Source organism: Salvelinus sp. IW2-2015, linkage group LG20 (genome assembly GCF_002910315.2).
Source record: "Salvelinus sp. IW2-2015 linkage group LG20, ASM291031v2, whole genome shotgun sequence".
NCBI classification, from domain to species: Eukaryota; Metazoa; Chordata; class Actinopteri; order Salmoniformes; family Salmonidae; genus Salvelinus; species Salvelinus sp. IW2-2015.
Window position 1 is genome coordinate 14,179,768 of NC_036860.1, and position 25,747 is coordinate 14,205,514.

Below are 25,747 nucleotides of genomic sequence, written 5' to 3' on the forward strand. Positions count from 1 at the left end.
TCAGAGCGTCAGCTAAATTACTAACACTTGAAAATGTGTAATGTATTCATTGAACCACCAGGGGGTAAACGTGAGCTATTTTATTGTTCAGTAGCACTGAGTGACTACTTCATTTCCCTCAGGCAAGCCATCTCACAAAATAGAAACCAAGTCAGACTTATACGGTAGTGCATTCCAAATGTATTTTCATATTGTACACAAAACACCTGATATAAATGTAAGAACAACAATTGTTAAAACCACAACAAGATAATCGTATACAGCCATTGAAACGTCAGTAAAAACCCACATTCACACATTCAGTCGTGCATTAAGAGACAAATATAAGAAACATGACAGAAAACAAAAATAACAATACAGGGAAATCACCTCAATAATAAATCAAGTAATAATAATACTTTTTTGATCAAATACTTTTTGGGGGACTGGGGAAAGTTACATTAGAGAGGGGACAACTTTTTTTTGTCAATACTGTATTGCATCATGCAACAACATGGAAGAACTTCTGTATTCATAATATTATCAGTGTATATCATGTTTGGGATGCAGTGAATGTGTTCGTCCCAAATGGCCCCCTATTCCCTATGTAGTGGACTTCTTTTGACCAAGGCCTATAGGGTTATGTAGGGAATAAGGTTCAATTTGGGTTAAAATGTCAACAATACAAACAGGATATCTGATGTTAGATATTTGTGTGCCGGTATTTGTGTATCATAGGCATATTATTACCAACGTAGACATCAATTTGTTATTAAAATAACCATGAAAGATATGGAAACCAATCAAATCAGCTGAACAAGAGAAGTCAAAGAGCCCGTAGACTAAAACGTGCAGATGAAATCAGATAAAATTGGAGGTACGATGTTGAGTTGTGTATGTCAACATTAGTGACAAGAGGCCATAAGGCAACCAGAACCGCATTCCCCATCCCACTGACAAACATCTCCATCTAACTCAGCGTTTCCCAAACTCGGTCCTCGGGACCCCAAGGGGTGCCCATTTTGGTATTTGCCCGAGCGCTACTCAGCTGATTCAAATACTCAAAGAAACTCTCATCTCACTTGAAGGGATCAACTACACCACCACTAGTCTATTCCGTAGCATAAAGATGTTGTGCTTCATAACATCCAGGCCTTGTAGTGTAAATGACTTATAGTCAGCATGCATTTTCTCCATGGTGTGTTATGGTGTGTTGGTTTGAATCACCCTTATAGACATAGGAACAAACCGCTAGTGCATCCCATCCTGTGGCAAGTCATCCCCATTTATACCTGGTGCTAACATGTGTCCACATTTGGATTGTGCCCACATTTTTAGACAGGTGTAGACGATTTAAAAGACGCATTGCTATCTGATTGTGATCAGATCTTCTAAGTGTAAACAGACAAGATCAGGACAATATCAGGAAGAGGGAGGCATGTTAGAACCAGGTATAAACAGGGCTCTAGAGAGAGCCTAGATATGCTTCATGTTCGCTGAGTTCCAAATCGACCCATACCCCCTACCACCTAGGCACTACAGTAGATCTGAAAGGTTGAAATCGGATCCAGATCGATATGGTCATGGCTTCCCCCTTGCGTTCTGATAAGCTAGGTGGAACTTCCTCAATATTTTTGATCTATCCAATCCTCTCAGATCTCTAGGAATTCCTAGGTGGTAGGGGGCTAGAGGGATGATTTGATCTGTATCCCGATTCTCCACACCTGCCTTGAGGGAGTATCCACCGTTGACATATTTTAAGACTGGAAGTGTGCAACATAGGGAGAAGGGTGAAGAATTGGGACTGAGCCTTGTGTCTTAGGAGATGTGTGGCCTTACTCATGACTCACGGATCTTGGGAGCTCATTGGTCAGTATGTGCCAGCGCTCCACCCTCTGACCCTTGTTCTTAAGGCAGTCCATCCAATGGCGGAGGGGGTCTCCCTGTGAGTGACAGCTCAGGCACACTCCACCTGTAAACATGATAAACAGTGTCACCATGGCAACCTTTCAGAACTTTAATGTCCCAATGGAATATCTGCACAAAAGTTTGGCTTCTCTGGGCAAGTCGGGATTTGCCTCTCTCGCCATCTCTCTCGCTCTGTGTGTGTGCGTGCGTATGTGTGTATGTATGCGTGCGTGTGTGCAAAGTGAAGAGTCTCACCTATGAAGTCATTGGAGCGTCCCAAGTCGTAGTCCCAGACAGTGACCTCCAGAGTCTTATTGGACAGCTCTGACATGGAGATCTCATAAAAGAACTCCTGTAGGGTGCAAGGGAACGACAGGAGAGCCCATTCAGTAGGAGGAGGTTGCTACTGGACACTGCTCTATGGTCAGCTTTAGTGTTTCCACTTTAATTACTAAAGTTAGGATTTGTGAAGGGCAAACTGATCCCAGATCGGTGCCTAAGAGCAACTTCTACTCGTAGCTGTGACATTACTTACAGAAGTACTGTAAATCAAAATGGGAAAAAACGAAACCACACACACACAGAAAACAGTATTCAGAAAGCAGTGCTAAAGCTATGATCAGACGGAATCTGATCCTAGATCATTATTACGTTATTACTTCACAATGCCCACGCTGTAGAATGAGCGGGGGACAGAGGGAGGAGAGAGGAAGGGGAGGGGGGAAGACATATAGAGATGAGAGAGCCAACCAAAGGACCTTACTGATATGCTTAATGCAAGTCTCTGTCAACACATTGATGTGTCAGTGGTAAAAGTGTTCAGACGATTGCAAATTATTATCCATTGTTATAATTAGGGATGCGCCAACATGACATCCAATATTTTCCTTGACAAAAAAAACCCAGATACCGATAACCGATATTGATTTTTTTTGTGGCCTTTTAAAGCATTGTAGAACAGTTAAACAGTTGAAACACACACTGACCAAAAAGTTATTTTGTTGACATTTACGTATGTCCCCATTAACAGTAAAACATTATCAAAACCGATTTCTTTCACTTACTTGCTGTGCTGTTTCGTTGTTCATTTGTTTCATTCTCAACCAGGATTTCATCATACATGTCAAGCAGTGAAGTTTCAGCTCTGTCTGTCCGTGGCCTCTCTTCCTCGGTGTGCACTGTTACTGTGTCCATTTCCATCTTGTCCAGCTGTGTCTGTAACATTTCACGTAAACCCTGTTTCTTGTCTGCATCGAAGTAGCGGTCCTTGTACCTAGCATCGAGCATGGTGGCAACTCAGTAAAGAGTCTTAGAGAGAATGCCACCGAATTTCTTGTTCACAGCCTCTAGTAGAGTACTTTTCCAAGTTAACCACACGGTCTGTGTCGGCAGTTTTGTTGAGCAGGCGTTTCAGTGCCATGACAGAGGGTATCACGTCTGCTGCAGAAGCAGTTGATGAGCTTATTTCTTGAGTCAGTTGTTGGAATGGAGCTAGGAGTGTGTTCATGTTTCCAAGTTTCAAACATGTTCTCAAATCCCATTGAAGTGGCAGCAGCGGTATGAGAACCAGCACATTCTTGAGCATGCAATACGGCTTAACTCAGTACGAAATCCTCGTCGACCGACTGTGCTGTCAGACTCAGCATGCTGATGAGGTTGACATCGCTGGTACAAATCTCAGTCGTGAAGCTAATAGCAGTGATGCCCATAGCAAGTAGCTCATGGATGTGCGTTTCAACAATACTGTGTAACTCCGGTAGGGCAACATCTGAAAAATAGCACCTACTTGTTAGTGTGTACCAGGGCTCGAGGTGCTCGACCAGTCGGCAAAAGCCAACATCATCCACGACAGAGAATGGTTGACTGTCAAGGGCAATGAATTCCATTATCTTGGCGTTAATGGATTTCGCCTTTGAGTTGTCTCGCTGAAATGTTCTTACTCTTTCAAATGACTGCTGGACTTGTTGACTGCTCGGTCCACACAGCAGACATTGTGGGCTAGGTTAGGAATGCTGTGTTGCACGTGTAGCGCTATATTTTTCGTGGCGTCATTACGTCATCTACCTACGTTATATAGCTATGCATGTCAGCTTTGACATCGGTTTTGCACATCAGTGTTAAACTAGACATCGGGCCGATGCCGATGTTGGCATTTTTAGCTAATATCGTCCGATTCCGATATGCTTACCTATATATCGTGCATCCCTAGTTATAATTCAATTCAGAGGCAATGGGATCTAGTACTGATAGAGAGAGAATGAGGGGGAAGGAGATATTTTCCTATGAAAAGGGAGAGGGTAGAAGAGGTGATGAATACTGAATACTAGAAGAGAGAGCAAGACAGAGAGAGAGGATGACAGATGAGGAGAGTGTGGGATATTGGACTGGACATCTCATTAGCATTGACATTAACATTGACCCCCTCCAGAGAGAGGATTGGTAGACCATACGCTACAACACACTACATGCCTAGCACATGAGGTGCCAGTCTCGCCTGGAGACCCAGCAGGGATATACCTCATTGAATTCAGGGTTAAGGGTCTTTTTAATCACAGCCGTTTTGTGTTTGGATTTCTTCTGTGTGTCGGGCTTCAGATATCTGAAAGGGTGAGAGATAGAGGGGGAGTGGGAGAGGGGAGAGACAGAGGGTTAGGGGAGTGAGAAAGGGGAAAAAGAGTGTGTCATAGGGGTGTCATAGATTGACGCACAAACAATCAATCCCTCAAATGCATGCACACAGGTATGTCTCTCAGGCCTTTTGTGGTGACATCCCACTGACTGCTGATAAAATTTTGATATGCTTCCTAAACAGTGGGTAGCACACACACACGCACACGCACACGCACACGCACACGCACACGCACACGCACACGCACACGCACACGCACACACACACACGCACACACACACACACACACACACACACACACACACACACCACACACGAATACCGTCCACACACAAACTGTCACCATGCACAGTGAGAATACTTTAGCTGTTGATTCTGATGTAGAGAGGACACGGAAGTGTGGGTGAAACAATTGTGTGAGTGACAATTGGTGTGTGTGTGTGTGTGTGGTGTGAAACCAAACACTCGTTGTGTGTGTGTGTGATGTGTGTGTGTGTGTTGTGTGTGTGTGTGTGTGTGTGTGTGTGTGTCGATGTGTGTGGTGTGTGTGTGTGTGTTGTGATGCTGTGTGGTGTGGTAGATGTGGTGTGTGTGTGTGACAGAGTCTATGCATGTGTGTTTGACAGAGTGTGTGTGCGGGGGCGGGCGATAGTGAACTGAGCTCTCGTCTGTTCCTGTGCCATTTTGCCTAGGGAGGAATTAAATGCTTTGGAACATTTGACTTAAACAGATGACACATGGAATACAATTAAGAGGAACATGGAGGATGGAAGAAACAGACATGCTCTATTCCTTTCTCATTATCACACTGAGGCCCTCTTGCCACCCAGACGAATTGAAGTGAATGACGGTCTTCTTGGGCCCCATTCAATTTCCGTCTCCTGGCTCCCCTGGTGCTTCCAAAATGTGATAGAACTGGATAGTGGATTGGTCAAGATTCAAGTAACACGGTGATGCTCCAGCTCGCCTTCCATCAGGACACTGTATTGATTTCCAGACCAACCAATGCCAAAAAGGAAGGAGTTAGGAGAAGGTGAAAGGAATCCTAATGGAACTAGGCCCAGGTCGTCTCTCCTAACCATATTCACTCCTCTCTTCACTCTTTAACCTATTCCAACTTTCCTTTCATCTGAAAACCCAGTATCCCCCCCTCCTCTCTGTCGCTCTTTCTCTCTCTTTTCGATTTTCAATGCTGCCAGCCAAATGGTTTAAACACTTTACTTCTGTCTGCATTTGGGCTCAATTACGACTGGTTCACCACCCATCTTATCCAATTTTCTTGACACTAAGACTTTGCTGTGTTTGATATATTATACTGTTAACTTGTCATTTAGGCCCTCCTCTCAATCTCCAGCTTCCTTAATTCCTGCTTGGCTTGAATAGGAAGGCCTAAAGCTTAAGTATAACTATCCTTCTAGTCAGACATCGTTGAGTGCTTTATGAAGATATTAGGATGGAGAGGAGAACGGATGTTTAAAGAATAAAACAATGAAATAAAGTCAATGTCGGTCGTCAGTCATCTCTAGTGTGCGGTGGTTACACTTGTTAATCATTGTTTAGTGTTAACGTTTTGTCAGCGAGGCCTTTTTCAAGACTATAGGGCAATAATCAAGCCGTAGTGCTGAAGACCCACTTTATAGCGTGATTGACAATTAAAGGCTATGTTCCCGCATTTGCAGAGACTGCATTCACAGTAAATGCCCCGGGGGGGGGGGGGTGTAAAATTTTGTGATGAACCCGATTGTGATCTCTGTGTCACAGGACTCGTCGGAAGGTAACCCATACAAATGAATGGAAGCAGAGAGATAAGGGGGTTAAATGTGCCCCAAAAAAACAAATTTCCTGAATATTCTTATATCTCCTAGATATAGGACAGACACTCCAAAACCTTATTCCTTATGATGAATTTTTTGACTGTATCTTTTTGCCATTTATGAATGTGTTATTCAATCCATTTCTATGGGTTATAGTAAAGGCCAAATTCAATATTTTATATACATTTCTTTGTTGATTTTTGGGGGATACCTGAAGGGGTCCTAAAATTCCAAATCAAATAGCTAAACGATCCAGAGGTTAAGTCGTACAGATATAGCTGTAATGCCTTTAATGCCTGTAACGACTAGATGTAACAACTCATGTCTGATTTGTATAGTTTTTGACATGGACACACACACACACACACACACACACACACACACACACACACACACACCACACACACACACACACACACACACACACACACACACACACACACACCACACACACACACACACACACACACACACACACCACACACACACACACGCGTTACGTTTTGACGTTAGGGTCTGAGAAAGCCGTGCGTCCATGCGCGGGCAGGTGAGCGCAGCGCTGCACCCCGACACACAACCCCTTCCTTCTCCGCCCCCCCTCCTCCTCCTCGCCCTCGTCTAGCGGGGAGAGGAATGCAGGGAGAAGGAGCACCCGGCCCCTCTCCTCCAGACTGTGGAGCTGCTCGTTCTCCACTGCTTTGAAGAGGGAGAAAAAGAGGGAGGTAAAGGTTGAAAGAGGAAAAAGGGCAGAAGGTTTGACTCTTTCCTTCGCCTCCTCTCTTCTCTGAGTAAAGATTCGTCAGACAAGGTTTAGAAGGTGGTAGGAGGAGGATGAAGGGACAGTTGATATGAAGCTAGTCCTTGGTAGCCTCGTCGCGAACCACGCTTCAGGAGGCGTGACAACGACGTTGCATTTTAGAGGTATTGCAACGCAAGACTAAATGTCCTGTAATGCCCATATATGAGCACAGTAGGCTGCCTTTTATAGAGTAGTGAAGTACAGGACTTGTATGAAGAGGGGACGGTAAAGACTCTCCAGTCTCCACTCTACAGTAATGAGCTGCATAGCCAGCAGCATAGCACAAAACTCAACCAGTAGACGAGCACCAGACCCACAGTTACCCCACACACAGTGTTAATTAATTAACCCTCTATCACTATGAAAGGTCAATTACTAGATACATCTGACGCGTCTCATGAATGTAGATAGACAGAGGCCAGAGGAGAGAGCTAGATCGATTTAGTATAGCCTGGCTCCCTTCCCTTCGTCTCTCTCTCTCTACTTCTCTCTCTCTCCTTGTCGACTGACCACTGACGAATGCTCGCCCATCTCACCCACCACTGTTTGGCTCACACCACTGTCTTTAATGTTCCTCCACCATCATTCTGTCTCACACACACAAGTCCTCATGATATGATCGATCTCTCTTCTCTCCTCCTCTCCTCTCTCCTCTCTCTCTTCTCCTCTCTCTCTCTCTCTCTCTCTCTCCTCTCTCTTCCTGCTCTCTTCCTCTCGTCTCTCTCTCTCTCTCTCTCTCTCTCTCTCTCTCTCTTCTCTCTCTCTCTTCTCTCTTCTCTCTTCTTCTTAATATAAAAATGTTTAAAATCAAATGCCTTTGCATGTCGTGTTTCTAAAGTAAAACCCCATTCCATTTTCAAAAATCCTTGAAGCTAGGTAGAGCAATGTTTAGACATTTCCGAGGTAGCCGAAGTTCTATTCCAATGGTAATGAGTTGACAGGGAGTCAGGGACAGAGCGAGTGCACATTCATCCACGTTGGTTGCTGTGAAAACCAAGGACCTTACCTTCTGACTAAGCCAGCAAGGCTTGTGTGTTGATGGTCCTTTGTGGCTCAGTTGCTGAAAGCGTGGCACTAGCATTAAGGTTATGGGACCAAATCCTGCAGTGATCACATACAAAAACTGTATGGACTCACTACTGTCAGTTGCATTGGATAAAAGTGTCTGCTGCTAAGTGGCATATACACTGAGTATACCAAACATTAGGAACAGCTTCCTAATATTGAGTTGCACGCCCATTTTGCCCTCAGAAAAACCTACATTTGTCGGGCATGGATTATACAAGGTGTCGAAAGCGTTCCACAGGGATGCTGGCCCATGTTGACTCCAATGCTTCCCACAGTTGTGTCAAGTTGGCTGAATGTCCTTTGGGTGGTAGACCATTCTTACATAAACACAGAAATATACACATCCCTGTTAGTGAGCATTTCTCAGCATGATCATTATACAGGTCACCTTGTGCTGGGGACAATAAAAGGCCACTCTAAAATGTGCAGTTTTGTCACACAACACAATGCCACAGATGTTTCAAGTTTTGAGGGAGCGTGCAATTGGCATACTGACTGCAGGAATGTCCGCCAGAGCTGTTGCCAGAGAATTGAATGTTCATTTCCCTACCATAAGCCAACTCCAACGTCATTTTAGAGAATTTAGCAGTACGTCCAACCGGCCTCACAACCACAGACCACGTGTAACCACGCCAGCCCAGGACCTCCACATCCAGCTTCTTCACCAGAGTGATCGTCTGAGACCAGCCACCAGGTCAGCTGATGAAAACTGAGTAGTATTTATGTCTGTAATAAAGCCCTTTAGTGGTGAAAAACTAATTCTGATTGGCTGGGCCTGGCTCCTCATTGAGTGGGCTTGGCACCCAAGTGCCTTCCCAGGCCCACCAATGGCTGCACCCCAGCCCAGTCATGTGAAATCCATAGATTAGGGCCTAATTTATTTATTTCAATTGACTGATTTCCTTATATGAACTGTAACTCAGTAAAATCTTTGAAATTGTTCCATGTCGCGTTTATATTTTTGTTCAGTTTAGTTATCATTTAATCTGACTATTCTCTCATCATTGATTCCATTGACTTATTTCAATAATTTGAGGGTTTTCTATATAGTTGTCTAATGTTAGCGGGGCATATTATTCTGTTTAAATGTTACTCCTGAATAACTAGGATAAATATAATCATTTTTCTTAAATGTATTTTTAACAAAGCTGAGATTTACTTTGACGTCCAAAGTGTAGGTGTCCAGGTGAAAGCAGTTATTGACAGTAGTGTCGTAGCAGAAAGATGGGAATGCCGTGAACCAAGAGGTCGTGAACCAAGAGGTTGTGAGTTCAAATCCCAGGCAAGAACATGCTGAATAACAATTACTGTATCAATAATCATACACAACGTAGTCAAAGTATGTAAGTTAAAAGCACTGTGTGTGTGTGTGTGTGTGTGTGTCATAATGATGTGAAATCATGTGATTTTCTACATGTGAAATCATGTGATTTTCTACATGTGAAATTGTGGGGTTTCCCTAAGGGTCGAGCCGGGCCCTACGCTCTCCTCTGCAAATAGATTCAGGGCACTCAGCCCCTGTGACGTTAAGAAAATATCAATCTAACCCAGGCAGGATGCGGAGGCTAGATATCAGTTTAACCAGAGATCTCTAGTTAGTTGAAAGGCCTCAGCCATTATAGAAAAACAACAGGACTTCTCTCCCTCCCTTCACTGTCACCTGCTTACTTCTGAAGTTCTGAGAACAACAAGATTTCTGACCGGGATGTTTCGGTCTTTGCTGCTGTGCAAGCTGTCTTGAGACCGCTCACCTGGAATAGATCAGCTGCTTGCTAACATTTGCTTGTCAGGATGGGACAGGACTCTTTGAAAGTGGTTTAGGATACACGGTGTTAGCCAGACGGGCGCAGACTATTTAATTTCAACCAAGAGATTGATTTTGCAAATGTGGGAGCTGGAGATAGTGGTGGCCGACATTTGAAATATTTGTCACGGGATCTAGTTGGTGGTGCTTCGGGCCAAGAAGGTTGTGTATTTCAGTAGATGGTGGGCGGACTTTTGAAAGAAATAGTAGATGAAACTCCACATAAAAAAAATCGAATTTACTGGTGGAAAATTCAGTATATCTCTCCAATCCTCCAGCCCTCTACATGCTGCTCTTCTCCCTTCATCTCCCTCCTTCTCTCCCTCTCCCTCTCTCCATCCACCCTTTCCACCCTTTCCACCCCCCTCTCGCCCTCTCACTTCCTCCCTTTCGCTCCCTCCCTCTGTCTCTCTCTCTCTCCTTCCATCCCTCCAGGCAGTGCCTCTGGTGTTTCTCCTGGTTGTTTGAAGCTCCATTACAGTAATTGTATTGTAACAGAGTGAGCCAGCCAGGTAATGAGCACACGCTGAGTCAAAAACAACAATAACAAAATGCCAGATCGACCTGAGACAAGACCGAGAGCGAGACAGAGACAGAGAGACACAAGGTCACCATGACTCAACACTGACCATGAAGGCTTAACATGGACAGTAAACGAAACGTAAGCAAGGTACTACAATTTTGTTTTTCTATTGCAATTCCGTTTCTTCATCATTTCTGTCTTTGTCAGGAGGACTGCGCGCAATTAGTGTGTAGACAGCATAGAACTCTATTCAATGCTACCTGATTAGTTTGACATTGTTCAGCCACAGTATAACGATTCGAACGAAGGTTCACATGCGACATACAATGCCTTCAGAAAGTATTCATACCTCTTGACTTATTCCACATTTGTTTGTGTTACAGCCTGAATTCAACATGGATTACATATATTTTATTTCACACCCATGTACACACAATACCCATAATGACAAAGTGAAAACATGTTTTTCGAAATTGTAGCAAATTTATTGAAAATTAAATACAGAAATATCTCTATAATTTACATAAGTATTCAAACCCCTGAGTCAATACTTTTGTAGAAGCACGTTTGACGGCGATTACAGCTTCGAATCGTTTTGGGTATGTCTGTATCAGCTTTGCACATCTGGATTTGGGGATTTTCTCCCATTCTTCCTTGCAGGTTTTCTCAAGCTCTGTTAAGTTGGATGGGGAGTAGCGGTGAACAGAAATCTTCAAATCTTTCCACCGATTTTCAATGGGATTCAAGTCTGGGCTTTGGCTGGGCCACTCAAGGACTTTCCCATTCTTGTTCTGAAGCCATTCCAGCATTGTTTTAACTGTATGCTTGGGGTCATTGTCCTGTTGGAACATAAATCTTTGTCCCAGTCTTAAGGTAGTTTGCACTCTGAAGCAAGTTCTCAACAAGGTTTTGCCTGTATTTTGCTCCATTCATTGTTCCCTCTATCCTCACCAGTCACCCAGTCCCTGCCGCTGAAAATCATCCTCATAGCATGATGCTGCCACCACCATGCTTCACGGTAGGGGTGGTGTTACACGGATGAAGAGCTGTGCCTGATTGTCTCCAGACAGCGCTTTGCATTCAGGCCAAATAGTTACATTTTTGGCTCATCAATCTACAGAATATTTTTCCTAATGCTTTCATGTGCCTTTTTGCAAACTCCAGGCGTGCTGTCGTGTGCCTTTGTCTCAGGAGTGGCTTCCGTCTGGCCACTCTCCCATAAAGCCCAGATTGGCGAAGTGCTGTAGAGTCTGTTGTCCTTCTGGCAGGTTCTCCCATCTCAGCCAAGGAACTCTGTAGCTCTGTCAGAGTAGTCCTTCTTGCCCAGTTGCTCAGTTTGGTCGGACGGCCAGCTCTAGGCAGTCTGTTTCTAAAAACATGTTTTCAGTTTGTCATTATGGGGTACTGTGTGTAGATGGGAGAGAGAAAAAAATATTTCATCCATTCTGAATTTAGGTTGTGACACAACAAAATGTGGAATAAGTCAAGGGGTATGAATACTTTCTGAAGGCACTGTACGTACCTTGGCGTTTGCTGACAGCTATTTTGGGAGGAGAGGTCTCAGCAACAACACTCAAAACGTTGCCCGGTGTCTGGCATTGTACTTGACTAAAACCTTTCAAATGGGAGGACACACACACACACTCACACACGCACACACACACACACACACACACACACACACACACACACACACACACACACACACACACACACACACACACACACACACACACACACACACACACACACACACACACACACACACACACACACACCACACACACACACACACACACACACACACACACACTCCTCCACTAATGAGCAGGTAAACACATAGAGTCATGCAGGTCAGGTGGGCTGGACAGGAATGCAAATGGCTGTCTGTCTGAGGCACTGTGCTAGCTAGCTTGCATATACAGATGTATCTGATTAAACCACAGATGGCCATCCATCACGACCATCATGGCCACACACACATACACAAGTGCGCACACACAGATATACACACATGCGTTAGTGCACGCACGCAATAACGCACGCAAGAACACACAAACACACACACACACGACTGGCCTCCATCCAATCTATGTGAATTAAGAGCTGTCCAAGACAATCAAGCTGTCCAAGACAATCGAGACACAAAACTCCCACTTTCTTTTCAGCCTCTCTCCTTTTCCTTTCTTTCTCTCTCTCTTGCTTTGATCCCTCCTTCCAAAAACCATTGGATTCAGTCTCTAGTCTTAACTCCCGTCAGAGAGTTGTCTGTCTGACACCATCTCTTATTTACCTACTTCATTCACATGCATTTAGACAGCTATTTAGTCTCCTGCCGACTATGTGCTGCAGGTGTACCGCTGATGCAATGTATTGATTTAGGCGTTAATAACTGATGCCCTAGCTAGCACATTTGGTTCCTTGGAAGTTGTGGGAACGTATTTTTTTGGTTTCACATTAGTTGTGTGAACGAAACCACACATTTCCTGACTGGTAAGACAATGTTTTTTTAGCGTTCTGAGAACAGAACTGAACATTTTGCCTGTTCTGGGAATGTTTATTTTTAGGTTGCAGGGAAGTTCTGAGAACGTTTTACTCTGATTCCTTGAATGTTTTCCTGGGAGGTTTTATTAATGCTCTAAGAATGGAAATTACTTGCTATTTGGAGGTTTTTGAATAACTTCCTTAAAACTTTCACTAACACTGCTAGCTTATTTTGGGTTCATTTTTGTTTTACTCCAAGTACACATGAGGAAATTAATTTCCTTAAGCATGCAAACACATTTTTATTGTGACATGGCATCAGTGAGATTCAAACATATCATTTTATGTTTTCTGTCCATAAAATTAGTCCACTGCGCCACCAGGATGGAGTTAGCAAACCATGTATTTTTACACATACAAAGCTGTTCATTTTAGTCTATTCAAAGAGACCCTATTTCAAAGGAAACAAGCACTCATTAAGATCAGGTGTGGCCAAATAGTGTGCACGGCCAACACACTTAACAAGATAGAGGATAGAAAGAGTTTTGTTGATGCTGAGAATGGAATGTATATGTTTTTTAAATAACAGTCTTAGAACGTTCTCTGAACAGTACTACAGTTTTGTTGTGGTATTTATGGAATGTTTTCTTAACGTTCTTGGAACAATTTGAGAACATGACTTTAAATAGAACCACGAGGAAACATTTAGGAAACGTTATGCTGAAGCACTGAAATTCCTACAGAACTTAGTTTTTTTAATGTTCTCTGAACTATTTGAGAACATTCCCAATGTCAAACCAGTTGGAGAACATTCCTAGAACATTACCAAAATTGACATTAAATGTAACCACGTTTGAACTTTTAGGAAACGTTCTGCTAACGTAATGAAATACAAAAAAAAAAAAAAAACATGTTGTCAAGTACCTTAAATGTGCTGAGAATGTTCCAAAGCCAAACAACTATCCTGCACCATTCCCAGAAAGTTGTGCGAAAGTTGTATGCAAAATAACCATAGAACAATAATAACCACGCTTTCACCAACCTCTAAAAAACATATGGTTCTCAGAACGTTGGGTGCTAGCTGGGGCATATCTTTTTGCCGAAGCATCAAAATGTTTGAGTTTGAGTTTAAGTTTATTTTATTTTTACAGGGACAGTGCACATTAATCAACGTTTCAGTAAAAGTGCCGGTTTTAGCCAGCCGGCTAATTTTCAACCGCAGTCCCTGGGCAGGTTATTAAAAACAATTACAATATGGACAATAGCAACATAGAACAAGACATAGCATACAGACATAGCAACATAGGACAAGCAAGACGTAGCATACAGACAGAGCAACATAGAACAAAAAGCAGCAAGACAAAATTCATAAAAGCAACAAAGTGTTTCCACACCTCACAAGTTAGACAACAGACATGGAAAGCGGCAACACACAGCTAGGGACCATGTTCACAAATCTGATTGACCTTAAGCCATGTCTTCAAGCATTTTGTGAAAGTGTGATATGTGGTGCAGTTATGTGTGCCTGATGGCAGTGTATTCCAGACATGGGAAGCTCTCACAGAAAAAGCGGATTTACTAAAGGTGCTTTTCCTTAGGGGAACTACACAGTCACCTCTCATGGCAGACCTTGTGGATCTGCTGCCATATGTTTGGGTTTTCTGTTTAACAAAAATACTGAGTGGAGGGGGAGCCAAGCCATTTAGGATCTTGAATACAAGACATGCATCAGTGTATTGCACAAGATTTTCCCAACTCAGGAGCTCATGCTTTCTGAGGATGTGACAGTGATGATGGCTATTGGGCTTCCTATCAAGCACTTTGAGAGCCTGTTTGTAGACAGACTGAATAGGTCTTACTGTTGTACAGCAAGCTTGGGCCCAACTAGTCAAGCAGTATGTTAAGTGGGGGAGTATCATAGATTTGAAGTACAGTTTTGCTACCTGATGCTTGTGATGTGATGTGATGCTTATAAACTGATACCAGCCTGAGTTGTTGGCCCTTTCCTATGTATCACTGCCTTGTGTTCTGGATACATTTAGCTTTTTTTTTTTAACTACCGGAATTGATCATATTCATACTCTGTTCTGTTCTCCATTATCTCTCCCCTCTCCTCCATCTTTAAAAGCTGATTTATTTTCCCCCTCTCATATTCCCCACATCTCATTGAAGTATCTAAGTAACAAAGGAAGAAAATAAGGTTGATAATGACTTATAATCAATCTGCACAAAGTGGCTCCTATTGAAATTCTAATTTAGATCATTAGAGAGAGAAAGAAAATGTGATAAACAAAAGCCAGTTAGTTTAGTGAGGTGCTCACACCCTCACATGTGCTCTTTAATTTAGAATGTTAAAGCTTTGCTAATTGGCCCTGGTTAGGGGTGAGAAGGAGGGAGAGAAATGGAGAGAGAGAGAGAGAGAGAGAGAGAGAGAGAGAGAGAGAGAGAGGGAGAGGGAGACAAGGAGAGGGTTGAGAGATATGGAGACAGAAAGAGGGCGGGGGAAAAGATTGACAGAGAAAGAGAGAGTGAGAGGGAGCGACAAGGAGAGAGAGACAAGGAGGGAGCGAGATGGAGGGAGGAAGGAAAGGGGAAAGCACCTCTCTTAAGTAGCAGGAGATCCCTCGGAGGGTTGTCCCCATGGTGGTTGGAGAGGGGAGCTGGGGAAAGAAGAGGAAGAAATTGAGCTTATTTCTTCTTTGTGCATCTCTGTCCAAAGAGACAGAGGGATTGCAATCAAGGGATTGCAGTTGAGAGAAGTGTGTGTGTGTGTGTGTGTGTGTGTGTGTGGGTGGGTGTGCGTTGGTGTGTGGGTACGTGTGTGTGTGCATGTGTGTGTCGGGTCTCGTACTGGGGGTGGGTGTTCCAGACAGGTGTGGAAGTGTTTGGTCTGGTCTGGCTTGACGCGCTTCAGGGGAACCCGAGACTCCCCGATGAACTCATTATGAGTCAACTTATCCTCATCACACACTGACAACCTGCGACAGGGAGAAAGAGAGGGAGAGAGAGAGAGAGGTTTTTATTTCATCAACACCTTTACTAGCCCAATATTTACATAATTAAGAGCACAAAATGTACTTAATTTTAATGGACCTAGATAGAGTTGAAGTCGGAAATGTACATACACCATAGCCAAATACATTTAAACTCAGTTTTTCACAATTCCTGACATTTAATCCTAGTAAAAATTCCCTGTCTTATTTCAGTTAGGGTTACCACTTTATTTTAAGAATGTGAAATGTCAGAATAATAACAGAGAGAATGATTTATTTCAGCTTTTATTTCTTTCATCACATTCCCAGTGGGTCGGAAGTGAACATACACTCAATTAGTATTTGGTAGCATTGCCTTTAAATTGTTTAACTTGATTCAAACGTTTCAGGTAGCCTTCCACAAGCTTCCCACAATAAGTTGGGTGAATTTTGACCCATTCCTCCTGACAGAGCTGGTGTAACTGAGTCAGATTTGTAGGCCTCCTTGCTCACACATGCTTTTTCAATTCTGCCCACAAATGTTCTATAGGATTGAGGTCAGGGCTTTGTGATGGCCAATCCAATACCGTGACTTTGTTATCCTTAAGCCATTTTGCCACAACTTTGGAAGTATGCTTGTCCATTTGGAAGACCCATTTGCGACCAAGCTTTAACTTCCTAACTGATGTCTTGAGATGTTGCTTCAATATATCCACATCATTTTCCTCCCTCATGATGCCATCTATTTTGTGAAGTGCACCAGTCCCTCCTGCAGCAAAGCACCCCCACAACATGATGCTGCCACCCCCGTGCTTCACAGTTGGGATAGTGTTCTTTGGCTTGCAAGCCTCCCCCTTCTTCCTCCAAACATAACGATGGTCATTATGGCCAAACAGTTCTATTTTTGTTTCATCAGACCAGAGGACATTTCTCCAAAAAGTACGATCTTTGTCCCTATGTGCAGTTGCAAACCGTAGTCTGGCTTTTTTATGGCGGTTTTGGAACAGTGGCTTCTTCCTTGCTGAGCAGCCTTTCAGGTTATGTCGATTATAGGACTCGTTTTACTGTGGATATAGATACTTTTGTACCTATTTCCTCCAGCATCTTCACAACGTCCTTTGCTGTTGTTCTGGGATTGATTTGCACCAAAGTACATTCATCTCTAGGAGACAGAACACGTCTCCTTCCTGAGCGGTATGACGGCTGCATGGTCCCATGGTGTTTATACTTGCGTACTATTGTTTGTACAGATGAATGTGGTACCTTCAGGCGTTTGGATATTGCTCACAAGGATGAACCAGACTAGTGGCTGATTTCTTTTGATTTTCCCATGATGTCAAGCAAAGAGGCACTGAGTTTGAAGATAGGCCTTGAAATACATCCACAGGTACACTTCCAATTGACTCAAATGATGTCAATTAGCCTATCAGAAGCTTCTAAAGCCATGACATCATTTTCTGGAATTTCCAAGCTGTTTAAAGGCACAGTCAACTTAGTGTATGTAAACTTCTGACCCACTGGAATTGTGATACAATTAATTATATGTGAAATAATCTGTCTGTAAACAATTGTTGGGAAAATTTCTTGAATCATGCACACCCCAACCCCCTGATTCTTATGTGTCCTGGTCTTCCACACTGCCATTTCTGCCTGCCCCAACAGGTAGTTTACTAGGCAGTCCCTTCGCCTGTTGGCTACACTACACCTAGGCCCTCCAACGTATAGGTCCAGAGTCAGCCCCAACCCCAACCTATACACCGCCCACCCAGGAGAGAAAACAACCCTACCAGCCTGGAACAAGAAAAAAACTGATGCTGCACTGTATCCTCCCCACAGAACAGATACCCCCCTCCCCATTGATGGTTCAAGGTGCGACACCTATCTGTTTGTAGATGGAGAGAGAGAGAGAGAGAGAGAGAAGAGAGAGAGAGAGAGAGAGAGAGAGAGAGAGAGAGAGAGAGAGAGAGAGAGAGAGAGAGAGAGAGAGAGAGAGAGAGAGAGAGAGAGAGAAGAGAGAGAGAGAGGAAAGAAAGAGAGAGAAGAGAGAGAAGAAAGAGAGAGAAGAGAGAGAGAGAGAGAGAGAGAGAGAGAGAGAGAGAGAGAGAGAGGAGAGAAGAGAGAGAGAGATGGAGTGAGTGAGAAATAGGGAAAGATGAAGTAAGACACAGAAGTGATGGATGATACAGGTGGAGGATGGTAGACAGAAACAGGACAGAAGAAGGAGGGAAGGAGTGAGGGAGAGAGAGAAACGAGAGAGAGAGAGAGAGAGAGAGAGAGAGAGAGAGAGAGAGCGAGAGAGGGGGGGGGGGGGGGGGGAATAATGTTCAGACTGGGATGGACCTCTGTGTGACAGTTTGATGCAGAAGAGGAATCAGCCCAGAGTGAAATGCAAATGTATTATTTATTAATGGGATGAGAATGGAATTGGCAACTCTTTGAGGTGAGCCTGTTCAAATGGCAATGTGTTGCTCAGGTTCAAACCAGCGCTCACTCTCCCAGAACGATACCTGCACATATACACACACACACACAAACATGTGCACGTACACACAAGCATGCGAACACACACACATACATACATACACACACACAGAGCTCGAGAGATAAACCACTAAATTACTTTCTCACTCTCGCTTTCATGACAAAAAAAATGGCCCAACCCCAGCAAAGTTTTAAAGGTCGGCCGGGAATCAGGTGTTGCCTGGGGATACGGCTAATTTGCAGTGTGTTGTGGGCACACACAGGTAATTTACCGTGGATAATCACAGGATGAACCGGAGTGCAGCAGTGTTCCGCTCTTCTCCTCAGGAGAAGCCTCCGAGTGGCTCTGAGAGTGCCATAACGTAATTCAAGAGGATATTACCACGGGCGACAGGCGGAATTATTCTGGCTAAATATACGACACACTGTCTTGCATCCCAAACGGCGCCCTACTTCCTTCAGTGCACTACCTTTGACCAGAGCCCTAAGGGCGCTGGCCAAAAGTAGTGTACTATATAGGGAATAGGGTGCCATTTGCGATGCAGCCACTGTCAAAGCCGTTGACAGGAAGAGACGTATTTTCAGAGAAACAACACTTGCTTGCTAGATAAGGCAAGTGCGCGCACACACACACACACACACACGCACACACACACACACACACACACACACACACACACACACACACACACACACACACACACACACATACACACTGCCTTCACTACCTGAATTTTGATCATTTAAAATTGAAATATGTGTGGTCACAGAGCTTAATGTTAATGTGTTTACGTTGTGTTTCTTTGTTTATATATTCGTGTTTTAACCACCAACACTTTCCTATCATTGCCAAAGGTAAATGTCAGTTTGTTCCTCTTGTCCATATGTAATTGAGCTAGCCTATATATTACGTAGGGTGAATTCGGAAAGAGTGGGACATCATATAAACTGGGACATCTTAATCCTGACATATTTATTTCTTGGTCTGACAAGAGAAAATCTCAATTATTGTTACTAAGCCCTTGCAGAGAAACCACATAATCAAAATCACATCACTTCATTGGTGTGATGTCACAGACAGGGGCACAGCAAGCTTCACACAGGAAGCTCACCCTGCGAAGCACACAGTAAGATCAGTGACATCACTTTTTTTCTGTTTTAAGGTTATAAAGATGTCATAAATAATGCACAGTGCCAAACTGTGATGTAAACGTGCGTACTAGGTACTAGTGCATCAAAATATATAAAAAAGAAGTTGACAATATTATGTTTCAAATTAGTAATTCATGAATTTATTTAGTTGTCCCCTTTACCAACTACAGAGCTAAAGTAGGACAGCATGGAGTAGCTAAAGTGGGACAGTCTTATAGGCTTTTCCAATGGAGGAAAGAGATCCAGTTTAGGGACCCCTTGTACTTAGATTGGGCAGGACTGGTTCTTGTAGTACTATATCCAGAGATATTAGAGAAAGGAGAAGATAGGAATCCCAGTGGGCAGTGAATGGAAAATTGTATAACACCCCACCCAGCAGTCTATCAACCAATCGCGTTCATGTTGACATGCTGTGTCCCGCGGTTGCTAAGCTAATCGTCATGCAATCTCTTCTCAAAGTCAGAGTATGAGTCGAGAAACCCACCTATTTTCCTCAAAAGTACGCAATGCCACAATTCCAAAGCTATGCGATATTACAGAGATCAAGGTAATTATCTCACATCTCGGAAAAGATTTGTAATGTTGTACTTTTTGTTCACGAAATTCATGCTAACGTTGGGTTTTTGAGCTAGCGGCCCATTCACTCCTTGAAGGAGAGCCGTCCTTGTTTCAGAATAGCCCAGAATGCACTGCACAGCACATTGACCCATTGACGACGCATGGGCAACGTACACAGTGAGCGTTAACACGATTCCAATGGAGTGTCCCATCGCCTCAAAAGTATCTCTGCTATATCCTGTAATTTTTTTTATTGTAGTACTGTTATTTGGGTGAATTCTGAAAAAGTGGGCTACTTTTTGCATTTCTAATCACGGCCTGTGATTGTTAACTTGTTTAAACGTTTTGCTCACATCGGCCACCGAGAGCAAGATCACACAGACATCTGGAAAAACAGTGGCACAGTGTTATATTCCTCGAAGCGAGCATAAAAGGCATGTAGCTCGTTTGGGAGTTCTCATGGCTGTGTTTCCTTTTGTAATCAGTTATCGTCTGCAAGCCCTGCCACATACGACGAGCGTCGGCGCCGGTGAAATAGGATTCCACCTTGACTGTTGTGGTAAACTCCTTAATGCTGTCAAATGAATCCTAGAACATCCCAGTCTGTACATAAAACTGAAATGTATGTATGCACGCACGCACGCACGCACACGCACACGCACACACACCTGAGTGTCTTTCTATGCATGTCCTCCTCTGTGATCCCAACATAGGTGAGCATTTCATTCCACACCGGATTCAGAGTATTCCGCACTATCTTTGTCTTCAGCTTGTTAGCCTGAAAGAGAGAGACAGTGAATAGAGACTGTCTCTTATACACATCTAGATGTGTATAAGAGACAGGGATGGACCTCTGTGTGACAGTTTGATGCAGAAGAGGAATCAGCCCAGAGTGAAATGCAAATGTATTATTTATTAATGGGATGAGAATGGAATTTTTCTTGCTCTGTTTTCTTGTCTGGCCTTTCCTCTTTTCCAGGTCTGAAGCCTATGGAAGATTTTAACGGACCTAAGCAGACCCTATGGCAACTGCACCTTCTCCCGGCGGCTGCAAGGTGAGTATTGTAAATTATGGATCTGATACTGATGCATGTTCGGATATGTTGTCTTCCCCCTCTAATTGTGTTAGAATGGAATCAAATAGGTAGCATAGCTAAACTCGTAATTGATACGGAATTTTATGTCGACCACTGAGAAGACTGGAATACTGTTTCCCTTCCATGCGCGCATTATGCTTTGTGTTGGCTTTCGCTCCCGGCACCGTCACACCCCCTCCAACTGACCGCATTCCCTCCTCCCGTACCCTACACGTACCCTCCCTCACTGCCGCAGTCCGCAATCCGCTCCCTCCCGTCCCTCGACCGTCCACTCCCTCCCTCGCCTCTCGAAATTTCAGCAACTGGACTCTCTCTCTTTCAGCACTCAACAAGGCGAAAACGAAGAGAGATAAGAGTGAGCGGAGATAATCGTAATGCACAAGGTGATAAGAATGAAAGAAGAGAAATTGCGTACACCGTATGTGTGAGGAATCAGCAGCAGGAGGACAATGTCATAAGTAATAGACAATCTCACCCCAGCAAGTGATGGTGTGGTGCGGTAGTGACTAGTGCACAGTGCTGGTGCACCGTGCTGCATACCATACATGTCATGGGTAGATCCCTCCGTACGAAACAATGAGCAGAATGTTCTAAGAACATGCAGATTGGACAGCATAGTAGGTAGTTTAGCGCAACAAGCATCGAAGGTGGAATCCTAATGTTCACCCGGTTCCGCCGAAACGCTGTCGTATGTGGCAGCGGCTTGGCAGACGATTAACTGATGTAACAAGAATGGAAACAGGCAGCCATGAAAACCTCGCCAAACGAGCTAGACATGAAAGAACCTTTATTGCTCGCTTCGAGGAGAATATGTAAACGACGTGATTGCCACTGTGGTTCCCAGGAGAATGTCTGAGTGTGATCAATTGCTTCTCGGTGGGCGATTAGATGAGCAAAACGTTTAAACAAGTTAACAGAGTCAACCCGCAACACCCCGCCCTTGGCCGTGAATAGAAAGTCAGAAGAAAGGAGGTAGCCCACTTTTCAGAATTCACCCAGAATAACCTGAGTACTGACAATAAAAGAAAAGATTACAGGATTAGCAGAGATACTTTGAGGCGATGGGACACTCCATTGAGATCGTGTTGAAACGCTCACTTGTGTAAACGTTGCCCATGCTAGTCGTCTAAAGGTTGGGTCAATGTGCTGCTGCAGTGCGCTATTCTGGACGTACCATTCTGAAACGATGACGAGGCTCTGTCCTTGCAAGCGAGTTGCATATTGGCTCGCTAGCGTCAAAGAATTAAGCATGCGACCGCAACGTGGTGATAGGACGATGAAGTTCGTAACAATCAGAAGCAACCCAACGATAGTGCGAAAATCTTTAATCTGCGAAGATGGAAGATTAAATTTACCTTGTATCTCTTGTTAATATTAATATCGCAGGTAGCCTATGAAATGTGAGCAATGGCTATACTTTGAGCAGAACTCTAATGAGGTGGAGTGTCTCTGACTCTACTCTGACTGTCCAGAAATAGATGATTGCTCAGTGTCCCATGACGCCAGCGTCTCTTAGACATCAATCCCAGCCAAGCCGGAAGGACTACCGCACACTATATCTGTCACACACACATGACAAACGCGAATATGGCTGATAGATCTGCTGGGTGGGCAGGCTGTTATCACTACCCAATTCTTCCATATCACTGCCACTTGCGAGAATTCCACGAATCAACTACTTCTCCTTATCTCATAATACTTCGGAACTCAAGATTACTACACATTACAGTAACGACACCAGCTATACCTGACACACAACAATGCGAGAGCTCAGCAGAGGAGCTCCCGGATACTGGACACATCACTCCAACCTCCCATTGTAAAAGCCATATACGGTGGGATTCTTCCCACCTTTAGTCTACTCCCATGCTGTGCCCCTACTTTTTCATCGCTTCGTGACTCAAGCTTGAGAGTTAAAAGGGATGAACAAAACTAAAGGTACCCATTACAAATGACCTCACTAACTTTGAAAAGACCATAAGTATTGTTCAACTTAACGTGTGTTCTTATCTATGAGTTTTGATGCACTATACCCTAGTGACGCAATCACGTGTTACAGTCATGCCGTTGTCTTGGCGGAACTGTTGTCAATTACCGTTTGCATAGAACTATTCCCTAGGTTAGTGTAATACGCTTAAGAGAGACAGCAAACAAACAAACTAGCAATGTCAGCTGATCTTAGCTGTGTGTTCCTTGCGACAGGGTGAAGCTTCCTACTGGTGTGAAGGCATTGCTTAGACCCCTCGTCTGTACATCGGAGCACCAATGAATTAGTGATGTAAGATTTTGATATACTCTGTGTTCTGCTCGAAAGGGTGCCCATAAAGCCTAATGAGATTGTTCTTTACCTCTGTCCATCGTACCTACCAGAAACTAAAGATAGTGATCAAAGGACTCTACCAGACCGTGTACCCAGTTAGTTATGAGTGTCCCTCCGACAATCTTTCGAATTCACCCTAACGTAAGTATGCTACCATAAGGCCTAGGTAACTCTATATCATACAGAAGGATAAATGTTGACAAAGCCCAGGAAACAGAGAACTGAGCGAGTTTTGACCTTTGGCAATGCAGAGAAAGTGTGCCCGACTGCGGGTATAAAAATAACATCGAAATATCTTGATTGAACAAACCGTAAAACAACAACGAGTTATAACACGATACTCCTACACTTGTTACATGTCGTACTCCTGACCCAAACACTATGTCCATAAATTCTTATATATGACCATTCAAAATTCAGGTAGTGAAGCATTGTGCTATGTTAGTGTCGTTGTTGTGTGGACCTAGAGCCACTAAATGTGGGTCGTGTGCGTTGTCTGCGACAGTGTCATGTAGTGTGGTCCTTCCTTGAGTAGAGGAATAGGTGCAAGTGGGCACCGGAGGCGGTGTGCCGAGAAGAGGCGGCGGGACAGGAAGCCGGTATTGGTTCAGAAGAAGAGGCAGAGGCGACTTGCTGTGCGGTTAGATGAAAGGGGGCCCAAGGGGGTGGGTCCCTATATCTGCCTACGGCGCACCCAACACCACACGCACACACACACCAACACACACACACACACCACACACACACACTACACACACCACACACACACACACCACACACCACACACACACACCACCACACACACCACACACCACCACCACACTAGACACACACACACACACACCAACACACACACACACCACAACCACACCACACTGACCACACACACACACTACACACAACACACCACACACATTACACAAGCTGCCTCCATTCCCACTACACTGAATTTTTGATTCCATTTTACATAATTTTGATCAATATGCTTAAATAACGAAATTAATCCCGCCGTGTGCTCAACAGAGCTTAATTAATGAAAAAGTGATGGATCTGCGCTAGAGCTGATCTGTCTAATAGAGGTCGGTGTTAAAGGGCGAGTAAATAGCCGAGAGGGGATGGCGCGGCATGAGAGCGAGTGAATATACGTAACACGGACCTAAACAATTAATTTGGCGTCTTCAGGACAGACCATGAGTGCGTGTGAACTCAGTTACGCAGACAGAAACAAGAAAATGTATCGGGGGGGTCAACGGCGACATCTACCACCGGACATCGCAGAGCCTTGTCCTTCCACTGGGGAACATCCAAATACCCTCGACCTCCATCTCCGTGTGTGTGTGATGTGTGTGTGTGGTGTGTGTGTGTGTAAAACATACATAATAAATGTGTGTGTGTGTGTGGTTGTGTGTGTGTTGTGTGTGGCGACACCTTAATACCGTGATTTCCGTGTGTGTGTGTGTTGTGTGTGTGTGCCTGTGTGGTGATGTGTGTGGGTGCGGGTACCAAACACACCGTCGCCTGTGTGTGTTGTTGTGCGCGCACTTGCCTTATCTACAAGCAAGGCTTGTTTTCTGGAAAAATACCGTCTCTTCCTGTCAACGGCCTTGGACAGTGGCGGCATTCCAAAATGGCACCCTATGTCCCTATATTAGTACACACTTTGGCCAGCGCCCTTAGGGCTCGGGTCAAAGGTAGTGCACGGAAGGGAGAGTTAGTGGCGGCCGTTTGCGGATGCAAGACAGTGTGTCGTATATTTAGCCAGAATAGATTCCTCCTGTCAGCCCGTGTAATATCTCTTGAATTACGTTTATGGCACCTCAGAGCCACTCGGAGGCTCTCCTGAGGAGGAAGAGCGGAACACTGCTGCACTTCCGGTTCATCCTGTTATTATTCCACCGGTAAAATTAACCTGTGTGTGCACAAACCACACTGCAAAATTAGCCGTATCCCCCCAACACCTGATTTTCCCGGCCGACCTTTAAAACTTTTGCTGGGGTTGGGCCATTTTTTTGTTCATGAAAGCGAGGAGTTGAGAAAAGTAATTTAGTGTTTATCTCTCGAGCTCCTGTTGCACTGTGTGTGTATGTATGTATGTGTGTGTGTTCGTGCTTGGTTTTGAAAACAGTATGCAACAAATATAATAACAGTATGGATAGAGT

At 44.1% G+C, this 25,747-nt stretch overlaps 1 pseudogene; it reads right to left on the reverse strand.

The window, feature by feature from the left end:
- Nucleotides 1-78: 78 nt before the first annotated feature.
- The window catches only part of LOC111981682 (double C2-like domain-containing protein alpha), a 27,669-nt pseudogene continuing 2,000 nt past the window's right edge, over nucleotides 79-25,747 (reverse strand).